Genomic DNA, 12,798 nt, shown 5'->3' on the forward strand with positions numbered 1-12,798 from the left:
AATACCAATCGCTTTTGGCATATGTGCCATATCCTTTGCTCATATGAAGCCCTATCCTCACTTAGATTCCTTGCATATGTGCCATATCCTTTGCTCATATGAGGCCCTATCCTCACTTAGATTCCCTGCATATGCATAATTACCCTCATCATTCAAAGTGGGATGCTCTTCAAAATAATTTCCTTAAAATTTTCCTCAGGCCATGTTTGAAGCCTTTGCACCACATATTGTATGGCCACACCAAGTAACAATTAACAGCATGGAACACACACTTGGTAACATCCCATCCAAATCTACCTTGCCCGGATCCAGCTCACCCACTGACAAACATTCATTCTTCTCATCCAAAGACGGAAAAGCATGGTCTTCATTGGCTTCCTCTATGCTATTATATACCTCTTCTTTAGGCCGTTGCAAAGTATGCAAAGCATCCACACCATCAACACATACAAAGTCCAAGACATCATCGAGAATAGCCTCCACCTCTGGATCAATCTCATCACAATCATTTGGCTTACATAATACCTGCACATCCTCATTTGCAACTGACTAGCATCAAGCAGCATAGAAGAGCCCAAAGCTGATGGGAATCTATTATATATCATGAAATCATCCAATGCATCATCTAGGATAGCATCCGATTCCGGATCAATCGCATTGAAACCATTATCATCTTGCAATCACACATGTTGATTATCATGAACATTCATATCCCCATAGCTATATCCATTTGGTTGCTCATATGCAGCCTCATGAGGCTCTGTGACCACACTTTGCATATCCTGCATGTTATCTCCCAGTATTTCTTGATACCTGTCTGCAGATGGGCTTAGAATTATGGGTCCCTCACCCGAGTACCCTTGAATCTATATGTCATTGAACCCTGTATGATCCAAATAGACAGATTCAATTTCCCTCTCCAAATCATCATCATAAACAGGCTTCCAAGCTCGAGATTGTTGCTCACAAATGTGGTTGCAAGGTAACCCTAACACTGATGACATAGCATCACCCTGTTTATTGTTGGAACACCCAGTTAGCATTCCAGGATAACCCAAATCCAAAGAACCTTGGCAACCAGCTTCAGAAGCAACATCACTGTTGGAATCACCCATATCACTCACCCCCTCTAAATCGATCACACATACTTGTGGCCCATCTTGTAATATTTTATTTTCCTCACATGCATATTCTTGTATACCCTATATTAAAACCTGCTCTTCAATTAGCAAAGTAGTTGGTCCCTCGTCTTCAAGTTCAAAATCTTGATCCAGACCTTTATCACAAAAGCCACTCACATCATCCTGCTTATAAGAATCATAACCAGATAAGAATGCAGTAATGATAGCATCTTCTTCTTGTCCTAGATCTTCAAACTCTGCAATCATGCTTTCAGCAAAAAACATTGGTTCTTGTAGCTCTTCGCACATACGATATGTCACCTGAGGAATACCCTTTGAATGGGTGCTTTTGTCATGAGAATCCTCGAGTTTAGAAAGCTTACATGAGAGTTCACCCACTGTATCCTTTCTAGGTTGCAGCAAAGCATCCCTTTTAGCACTGTGAATGTCTTGCTGTTCACTAACGGCTACTTGCAGTTCCAATTTAGCATAGACAGCCTCAATGATCTCTGCATCTGTCTTGAATAGCAATTGATTATCCTCCATATGACATAATTCCACAACTGCTTCTAAATTGGCCCGGATTGTTGCTGGAACACTATCACAGCTCACATTATACCTCATTTCATCACCCTTTTGCTTTTTCTTTTCCCAAGTAAGTTGCTCCTGCTTTAGGTTCATGGAACTCGCATAAATAAGTGCATCTGCAAAATCACTCCATCGTTTGGAGTGATCCTCTGCTAGTTCCAGCACTTCATCTTTTAAATCAGGACTTATAAGGTGTGCAAAAGATGCAATCATCATGTTTTCTGGAACCCCTTGATTCTTCATCTTTGTCTCGTAACACCTTAGATAGCTTTCTAGATCGAAACCATCAAATATATTGACCCTGTCATATACCAATTGCACCGCAATTTCCACCGCTTCCTGAATTCGCTTTTCTTCTTCAATCTTCCTGAACTGCTCTTCAAGCTCTTTCATCTCTGAATATAAATGCTCCATTTTTCTAGCCATCTCTACGTACTCTCACCCTAGTGGTTTCACGTCAGGTTCACCAAAGATGTCGTGACGTGGGCGGTGTCACTGGGAAAGTGCGAGACTTCTGGCTGTGAGAGTAGCTTCCAAATCCCAAGCATTAAATGTCTTCTCAGCTTGTCATAGAACAAGGTATAGCATGGTATTATCTCAATCTCTTGTCTCAGGCATACATTCTATGGGATTGTCTCCACAACTCATACAAGACACACCATCAAAGCTTCATCATCATGAAAGATCTTCACATAACATATGCTATATATTTGTACAAAATGTTTGACATGCATGATGCAACAACACTCATGTGACAAAACAAATAAAACTCACAAGACATCATCAAATACAAAGGTATACATATCTTCAGCATATGCATGCCGACAGCCCATAGCATAGCTTCAGCAGAACTTGATATCTTCCACAAGAAAGAGACACATCCTCTTCATTCAAAAAAACAGCAGCTTGATGAAAGCCCAGGCTTTCTCTCCACATCTTTACGACAGTAGCAGAATGGCTTTGCTTATGGACCATTTCCACGCAATCCAGCAGCCTTGCGGCCCTCTGTGCTAGCCTCTGCACTGTAACAAACTCCTAGCCCTTGTGGCTGCTGCTTCCCAATCACTCTCCTCTGCACACGCTAGCCCGGTTCTGCCCACACTAGCTGCGACTCAGAGCCCCTGCAGCTCTTTTTTCAAGAGGCGGCCTTCTTCAGAGACATGTTCAGCTCTTCCCAGTCGCCTTTACTTCAGTAGCTGCGCTCCACACCTCTACTCTCCACGCTCACACACGGCTACGCTCCTGACCCACCGTCGCTAGCCTTCCATCCCGTCAGCTGCACACACCCGAGGACCCTCTGGTCGACCCAAGCCGGCTCCCTCCTGCACCACCTGGCTACGAGGCGGCTTCCTCTCTGTGTATGCCCCCACAAGGCACTTCTTCCGTGTATACCTGTCGCCGCCGCCGCGCTGCTCTTCCGAGTCGCCTTCCTTTCCTTCACGCCTTCTCGCTTCTCCACCAGCCCGGCCCTTCCTCGCCTCTGCACTCTGCCTTGTAGATGACCCCCCGTCTTTTTTTGCTCATCAACCCCCCTTGATGCTGGCTCTCTACGCCCACCCCAGCTGCCTTCAGAGCCCCCCCCGCCGTCCTCTTCTCAAGAACCGGCCCTTTTGTGTATACCTGCAGCAGCTGCGCACGGCACTGCGTTCGAGAAGGCCCCCCCGCCAGCTCTCATTCAGCACATGAATTTCTTTTTATGTTATTTTTCTTCTCTAAATATATTAAGGCTCATGCATGGGGTGGTTCCCACATTGCTTGTGTCCGGCACACCAAGTTTGAGCATAGGTATTATCCTGCGAGACCCAATGCAAATCCAAAGAGTACCCCTTTCTGAGACATTTTCAGGGCAATATCTTCTAGCTTTGCATATATACATTTGCTTTGTCATGTTTTGGATCACCTCCAACGCAAAACTCGTCCACCTTATTATTTGGATCAATCCATGAGCTACACCCTGGAAGCTTCCATACTTTGTTCCATATTCTCCTGGGTTCAATGTCTTTGGCCTTATCTCCCATGCCTGCTGTTGCTTAAATATTTGCCATGAAAACAAAAGCTGGTCCATTACTTTTATCCAGCTTGCTTGCCCGTTCAAAGGCCCATCTCCACACATTTTCAATTGCCCATTTCCTATGACCCAAGAGGAGTATACCAATTTTTGGAATAATTTGATGATAGCATATCCGATCGAGTCTCACTGCCTTCTCTATATGCTCTGTATACCCCAAAACAAGTCAACCATGCTAGTGTATCACTTTATACTTGAAATCACACTATATTTAAACTCATATTTATAGAGTACTAGCATATCAAGCCCATGTACAGTTTATACATCAGTGTTTGCATGTCCTTGTCTCTGAATTCATGCGAATTGATCACAGATAAGATTTTCCCGATATGGACGTGCCACAGCACGACACCGCTCTCAGCCTTGGTCTTCCCAAAATAATGGGGAATGCACCCATTCCTGCCGGCATAACATGACAGTCCATAAGCACCTTTACATCAAAAGCCTGCAGCTCTAATTTCTTGATCACACCTAAGCACTTGACCTTCTGGTGATTGGCCAACCGAATACGGAAACCAGACGCTTCAATAATATTAAGACCAAGCCTCTCCACAGCTGCTAGTGTGATTACACAAATTTGTGCACCACCATCTATATATGCCTCTCCCAAATTCTTCCCTTTGTACCATACATCCACCACAGGACATATATCAGGCAACTCCTTAACAGATAAAACAATCACTATCCCTCTGGCAGGCTCCTTCTCTCTCGGGTTCACAAGTCTTTTCCACTGACGTTTCAATTTGGGAGCTAACTCTATCAATTGTCCAAAAGTAATATTAGCTTTCCTTCCAGCCATGTCCTCTTGCAAATTGTAGCTATTCTGCCCAACCCCTAGTGGAAAATCAATCACTTGAAACTTCCTACGAGACTTCCGCTTCTGCTTGACCTTTACATCCCCTCCTTCCTTCACTTTACGTTTCTTCTTGCTAGGCCCTGCAGTATCCTTGCCTTCCCTTTCCTGTGGCATCCGTTTCCCCAAAGGCATTACATCAGCTTCTGTCTCCTTCGTCTTCTCAAGGGTGACCACATCCACCACCTTAGTTTTACCCTTCTCCTCATTTGTCAACCAACTGGTCCCTGCTTTACCTTTAATTTCAATTCCATAATCATTTGCCCTATTTGGAATCGGAAAGGGTAAGGGATACATATCACCCCCCATTCGTAGTAGCGGCTTATCACAGTCAGGACTTATATGCCGCAATTCACCACAATTCCAACATGTAAGAATAAACCGTCTACCCCTGCCAAAACCACGGCCACCTCCATAGCATGTGTGACCTTCAAACCCTTCCTGATTTTATAACCTCTGCCTCAGCCACGTCCACCACCTATGTTCCCTATCATTTTCAAGCTCAAATTCTTCATACAATCCACTATTTGCCTCATGTCCTGTTGAAGCCCTTCATCAGAAGCTGTAACAGCTGTGGGTGCCACCTTTGTCCCCTGTGGTGTGGCATTATTCATTTGAGCTTCTGTCGGTTGCACTCTTTCCAGCACGGTTCTCATCGGTACCGCTTCTACCCTTCTAATTTCGGGCCTCGCTGCCACTGGAACCATCCCCAGCTGGTTCATCCGTTGCAACTTCCAATCCTTTGATTTGGCAATCTCCACCGCATCCTCATAAGATTTAGGCTTCTTTAATTCAACCTTCCAGCGAATGCCTCCCTTCAATCCTGCAACAAAACGATCCTTCTTCATCATGTCTGAAGGTACTTGATCCTCCCCCAAAGCCCTGCACAAGGTCTCCCATAGCAAAGAGAATTTCTTCACATAATCATCAATTGGCTCCAATTCGCCCTATGTCAACCCCTGCACTTCATGCATAACTCTGTTAGGATCTTCAATCTTCTTGAACCTGTTCAAAAGTGCAGTCTTCAATCCATCCTCGGTCATTGGAATGCGTGGCTCGGCATCTCACGACTCTTCAAAAGTTTTAAACCATGCCCTTGCATCTCCTTTTAAACATATATTCAGCAACCGCAATACCTGTACCGGCTCATTGATGTGGTTGCTTTTGCACGCAACCTCCATTCTTTCAAGAAAATCTGCTACATCTTCATTAGGATCACCAAAAAACTCTAGATACGACATCATTTTGATTTCCAAGCTTCACCTAAAATCCCAAGAAAAACAAGAAAAACACCTTCCCTGGAACCTTCAACTCCTAGGGCATATACCCTTGAAGACAAAGAAAAATACATGAGCTCTCCTCAGTGGGGGCACCATAAAGCTGTCGAAAATTTCGGACACGGAATCACCTGCCTCTATAGCTGTCCATCCAACAGCCTTGGAAATACTAAACCCACGGGGGCACCACCAGCACACTGGCTGGAACACTTCTCAAACAATTCACCACACCACCCACACTAGAGAAATAGCACAAAACAGGGGCACCATAATCAAAGTAAACACCCAGCAACACATACACTTCCACCGTGTGCATGACGAGGTAATCAAAGGCTGGCACAAAGTGCGCTGTGAGAGTGTAAACCAATGGACTACACCACCAAACACGTCAATCACGCCTTCTCCTGCAAATCAACACACACAGGATACCAACACAACCAAAAGTCAGATACATCACCAGTATCATCCATCCTTGAATTCCCCAATCAACACTTCATACAACTTCTTCCGACATAGAAGCTTTTCCTCACACAACCTTACAAACACGACCCCTTCACCCAGTCACACAAGATGCCCCACTCATCTTGGCTAATCCCTCTCTCACCTTTTCTTAGAACACCATCACATCAGCCCATGAGCTGGCCCCAGACACCAGCGACAACTAGACAAACAAAATCAAACAAAAAGAACCCATCTCTCTCTCTCTCCAGCAGAACAGGTCCTTCCCTGTCTCCATGCCTGTAGTTGATGCCACCCCTTCACTCCTCTCCACTCTGCTGTTGTTGCAACCCTCTCCTTCTTCGACTTTACTGTAGTTGACACCCCTTCTCTTTCTTGGCTTTGGTGCAGTCGGCGGCTGCACCTCCTATCCTCTACTGTCCCGGCCGGAAGTCGGTGTCTTCTCTTGTTTTTTCTTTCGACGTGCCAGAACAGCAACACCTCTCCTTCTTCGACTTTACTGCAGTTGACACCCCTTCTCTTTCTTGGCTTTGCTGCTGCAATCGGCGGCACCTCCTATCCTCTACTGTCCCGGCCGGTAGAGTCGATGCCTTCTCTTGTTTTTTCTTTCAACGTGCCAGAACAGCAACACCTCTCCTTCTCCACTTTACCAAAGGCGGCTCGCCCAGGAAAACTCCTCACCGTCCTTGCTACCAGCAGGCAGCAGCTGCCTGCGCGACCAAACAAACCAATGCAACACCTACCAAAAAAACTCTGCATCCAGCGGGGCAGCGGCCTCCCAGCAAGTCGCCAGCCCCTCTGTTTTTGCAAAAATCCCTTCTCTCCCGAGGCGGCAACCACAACTCTGTATGCACACGTAAAAGGTTCTGTCTGTCATCGCCACCACCACAGCAGCAAACCAACACGATACCACCTCGAAAACTCCTACAAACCAACCCGGCGGAGGTCTCCCGCCTCCTTCTACTGACGCTCTCCCTCTCTACTAGCCCCGTCTCGCTGCCTAGATTAAAGCAAACCCAAGCAACCCTCTGAACTCCCCGCTACTAGCCATAGCAGTCCGTCAGACAAGCCCCAGCCACCCTCTCTCTCTCTTCAGAGGCGGCCACCTATACAACGAACTCCTCTTGCTTTTGCTATCAAAGGCGGCTCCCTCACCTCGTCTTCTCTACTGTAGCCAGGCAGCATACCTTCCTCTGTCTCTTTGCAGTCCCGAGCCTGTCAACGTCCCCGGCCACCACAGCTAGCCTAAGCAAAACCTTACCCAGGGCTCCCTTTTATTTGCTACCCGCCACCACCAGTCTATCAGCAGCACCAAGGCAGCTCCCTAGCCAGTCGCCAGCCCCTCTCTCTCCCTTTGCTAAAATGCTCCGTCCCCCCTCAGCCACCGCCAGCAACCAAAAAACAGAGCGCCACTCCAAAACTCCCCCCTTGCCAAAACAGGTGGTATCTCCGTTGTGCTTTCACGCAGTTGCCGTCCGAGTAGTGGGGACCTAGAAGTTAATTTTTTACTCGCCATGTTGGCGTCTCGAACGGCCTCGAGGATGGCCACAGCAACTTCCCAATTAGTGGCCTTAGTGCTCACGCCCATGACTTTCCAAAACGAATGCAAGAGCTGCCCTTTTGCCATCAGCACACCCTTTAGAGCTGCCACCCACTCTTCATTAGCTGCAGCATAATTTTCTAAACATGGCTATTGCAGTCGGTGCCATGCACCACTGCCGATCATCATCACATGCTTGCTAAAAATGGAGCGCCATCTCTACATCCAGAATCAGCCCCAGATTGACCAGCCATCATCACATGCTAAACAAGCTTCATTGCAATTCAGTGGGTGGAGTATTGGGCATCCCAGTGCCACATAAACATGCATCTATATGTACATATGCCAGAAAAATACACTTAAAAAACTCCTCACAACGTCAGTGAAATCCCTGCTAGGAGTGCTACAGATGCATACTCTTATGTGAGGCATGCCTCTACTGCTGGCGTCATAATGTATTTAGGACTACTGAATACCACATCAAGCTATCTATATGATATGATAATTTGTATTGGATCTTCTCTATATGTGAAATTGAGATCCCAAATATGGGTTGGGGAGGTGTGGATAACTATTATCTTGGTCTTGCCAAGGTTATTTGTTAGATCTCTCTATGTACAAAACTTCTATAAAGCATCTCTGTATCTGCATAGAATAGCAATGGGATGAATGTCACCTAGAGTCATGCCAATGCCCCTGGATCTATCAAAGAAGTTAGATATCTCATCAATGTATGGCCCAAATAAAGTTAGTGAAAGTGGACAACCCTCCACCACAATTGTACTAGTGATCTCGTGTGACATCCCACTAGGGGGCTAGACCTGTCAAATGATGGCCTCATAGAGTGCTATGGTGCCCCAAATCATTTCAGTTGGCACTCCCATATCACGTAACCTCCTGAGTAGGTGAGCACATTCCAATGCCAACATGCATCCAACACATGCTACACTTAATCCTCGGGGGATTCACCTCGAAGAAATTTTATGTATCACGTGCGTTGAAGGGGTATTAGAAAAAACCCTTACACTAACATATGTTTATGAATAAAATGACCCCTTTTTCTTCATAAACTTACATTTTTTTCCCAAAATTGGTTAAAAAACCTCTCTTCTAAATGTAATTATGTAACTAATTTGATTTAATATACCCCTCATGATGAAGTCATGTGCTACACTTACATATTTTTAGGTGAACCCCCCGAGAATCAATCTTCATCGCCATATTCCAAGGATGGAATCTGCATTAGGAAAGGGGCCATGTTAACCCTTCCTTGGCATCGAAGCCAGCTACCATATTATTTTCATTTCTTTTGGCTTGGATACTCTTTTTATGGCATTGTAAACCAAGAGTTTTTATCTTATTTACCATGTGTTATATGGGCATCTAGCTTATTGAGATAGCCACTTTTGTGTATGGAAAACTCACCCCGATCATCATAACCATTGGATCTCTACCTTTGTACCTACCTTTGAGTGTGGGAGAGCGTTCAAGTTTAGCATTCAAGTTTAGGTCATCGTAGCCTTTTTCAACTTTACCCATGTTTGGTTCATGGGTACATGCTAGAAATAATGGCCAAACATGTGCTAAATTTCCTAAGGTTGTTTGAGCAAATATATTAGTCTTTTAGTAGAACACTTTCACCAAGCACGTAATAGGGGAAACTTATGAGAATCTAGTTTGATTGAGAGAATGAAGGAGCTCATTTCATAAAGAGGAAAATATGGAACTTGCAGATCTAATCGATGATGTAAACCGCTTGAACCTCTTGCCTATAATATAATGGTGCATCCAATACAAAGCAAGTACAACAAATTTTGTTTATTGTCATTTTGTCTCATTGTTTAATTTGTTGATCTCATATCCCTAATCATGCATACATTATCGCCATGTGAAATACTTAGCTTTTGATCCACCATAGTTTTCTAATAAGATATGGCACTTTGTCCCACATTTTTTGTGTGAGTTTCCCTAAGGAGGGCCCAAACCACCAAAAAATGGGTTTTTTGGACCCAGTGATGCTCGAACGTGGGGTTTGAACTTTACAAAGTGTGGGACATACCCTCCCGCCACATCTATAACTTTTTGTCATCACCACGGATCATCGTTTCGGTGAGATATAGCAGGCCCACATTTTCTATGAGTCTCCCAAGAGGGCCATTTCTCAACCAAGTCTCGCCAAGGAAACAATTAGGGGCTATTTTTAGCCCAAGGGATATTTTAGAGAGGCCTTCGATACTGTTGGGCTATTTCACCATAATTGTTTTTAGGAAAATTGCCCTACTTTTTTTAAAGGTCTTTAGTGGCTTTTGGAGACAAACTCGCTTTAGGCCCATATATAAAAACATTCAACCCATCTATACAATTATACTAATCCTATACAGCCGCAATGATTGTGGGGGGTTGTGGCGCGATTTTGCAATTAAGGTCAAAATTCAGCTTCATATATAATATATATGATGATACTTGGGAAACAACAAGGAATGTACCTCTTCATATTGTAGCACTTTGTTGTTGACGTGAAGGCCTTTGACACCTTTATTCCGTTCAAAAGTCGTGGAGATTTGTAATGCGTGGAGGAAAGGATTATAAGTTCAAGCTTGAGGCGTGAAATTTGAAGGCAAGGTAATGAAAGGTGGGTACACGTAGAAGCGGGTGCGGTTCAACAAAGCAAAGAACATCATGGAAGATGCGGAAATTCTCTCATCAATGTTGATCAAGTCAACGACATGCACAATAGGTGGAAGAATGACTCCAAAGGCCATTCTTGCATGACTCCAAGGCCTCAAGGTCATTTTGAAATGGCCATCGAGTATCCAAGGATGGTCTCTTTTCATGCACAATAGGTGAATGAATGGCCCTAGGGCCATGCTTGCATGACTCGAACGCCTGAAGGTTGTTTTGGGATGGATATGGGGGCATCCACCAAGAGTGGCATTAGGGCAACTATTTTCATACACATGTGGAAGAATGGTCCTAGGACCATTCTTGCAATACCCCAAGGCCTCAAAGTCATTTTGGGATGGCCATGGAGGCATCCAAGAATGGCCATAGGGCCATTCTTTTCATCCACAACAAGTGGAAGAATGGCCCTAGGACCATTCTTGCATGACCCCAAGGCCTCAGGGTCATTTTGGAATGGCCATTCAGGCATCCAAGAATGGCCCAAGGGCGTTTCTTTTCATGCACACAACAGGCGTAAGGGCCATTATTGTGTGACCCCAAGGGCTCAATTATCCATTGTTTTAGTTTGAAATGCATTAGAGAGCATGAAATACTGGCCATGGGGACATCCAAGAATGGTCTAATGGCCATTATTTTCATGCACAACAGGTGACAATTGGCCCTAGGGCCATTGTTGCATGAACCCAAGGCCTCAAGGTTAGGGTTGGCCATGGGGGCATCCAGGAATGGCCCTAGGACCATTCTTTTTCATTCATCCATGACCCCAAGGCCTCAAGGTCATTTTTGGGATGGCCATTAGGCATCCAAGAAAGGTCATAGAGCCATTCTTTTCATGTACAACAGGTGTAAGGACCATTCCTACATGACCCCAAGGCCTAAAATATCAACTGTTTTACTTTAAAATCCAACATAGTGCATGCAATAGTGGCCAGAGGGCCATGGGGGCATCCAAGAATGGCCCTAGGACCATTCTTTTTCATTCATGCATGACCCCAAGGCCTCAAGGTCATTTTTGGGATGGCCATCAAGCATCCAAGAAAGGTCCTAGGGCTATTCTTTTCATGTACAACAGGTGTAAGGACCATTCCTACATGACCCCAAGCCCTAAAATATCCACTATTTTACTTTAAAATCCATCATAGTGCATGAAATATTCTTGCATGACCCTAAGGCCTCAAGGTCATTTTTGGGATGGCCATGGGACATCTAAGAATGGCATTGGGGCGATTCGTTTCATGCACAATAGGTGGAAGAATGACCCCAAGGCCATTATTGCATGACCCCAAGGCCTCAAGGTCATTTTCGATTGGCCATGGGGCATCCAATGATGGCCTCTTTTCATGCACAACAGGTGGAAGAATGGCCCTCGCGCCATTCTTACATGACCCCAAGGCTCCATGGGTGCATCCAAGAATGGCCATAGGGCCAATCTTTTCATACACGACATGAGGAACAATGGCCCTAGGGCCATTCTTGTAGGACCCCAAGGCCTCAAGGTCATTTTTGGAATGGCAATGAGACATCTAAGAATGGCCCTAGGGCCATTCTTTTCATGCACAAAACAGGTGTAAGGACCATTCCTAAATGACCCCAAGGTCTCATATATCCACAGTTTTACTTTAAAATGCATCACAATGCATGAAATAGTCGCCATGGGGGCATCCAAGAATGGCCCAAGAGCCATTCTTGCATTACCCCAAGGGGCCATGGGTGCATCCAAGAATGGTCCTAGGGCCATTCTTTTCATGCACAATAGGTGGAAGAATGACCCAAAGGCCATTCTTGCATGACCCCAAGGCCTCAAGGTCATTTTGAAATGGCCTCAAGGTCATTTTGAAATGGCCATCCAGTATCCAAGGATGGTCTCTTTTCATGCACAACATGTGGACGAATGGCCTTAGGGCCATGCTTGCATGACCCTAAGGCGTGAAGATTTTTTTGGGATGGATATGGCGGCATCCAAGAATGGCATTAGTGCAATTTTTTTCATACACACCATGTGGAAGAACCGGGTCCTACGACCATTCTTGCAATACCCCAAGGCCTCAAAGTCATTTTGGGATGGCCATGGGAGCATCCAAGAATGGACAAGGGCCATTCTTTTCAACCACAACAAGTGGAAGAATGGCCCTAGGGAAATTCTTGCATGACCCTAAGGCCTTAGGGTCATTTTGGAATGGCCATTCAGGCATCCAAGAATGGCCCAAGGG

This window comes from Cibotium barometz, chromosome 49 (genome assembly GCF_041138505.1).
Source record: "Cibotium barometz isolate CiBa-2024 chromosome 49, ASM4113850v1, whole genome shotgun sequence".
NCBI lineage: Eukaryota > Viridiplantae > Streptophyta > Polypodiopsida > Cyatheales > Cibotiaceae > Cibotium > Cibotium barometz.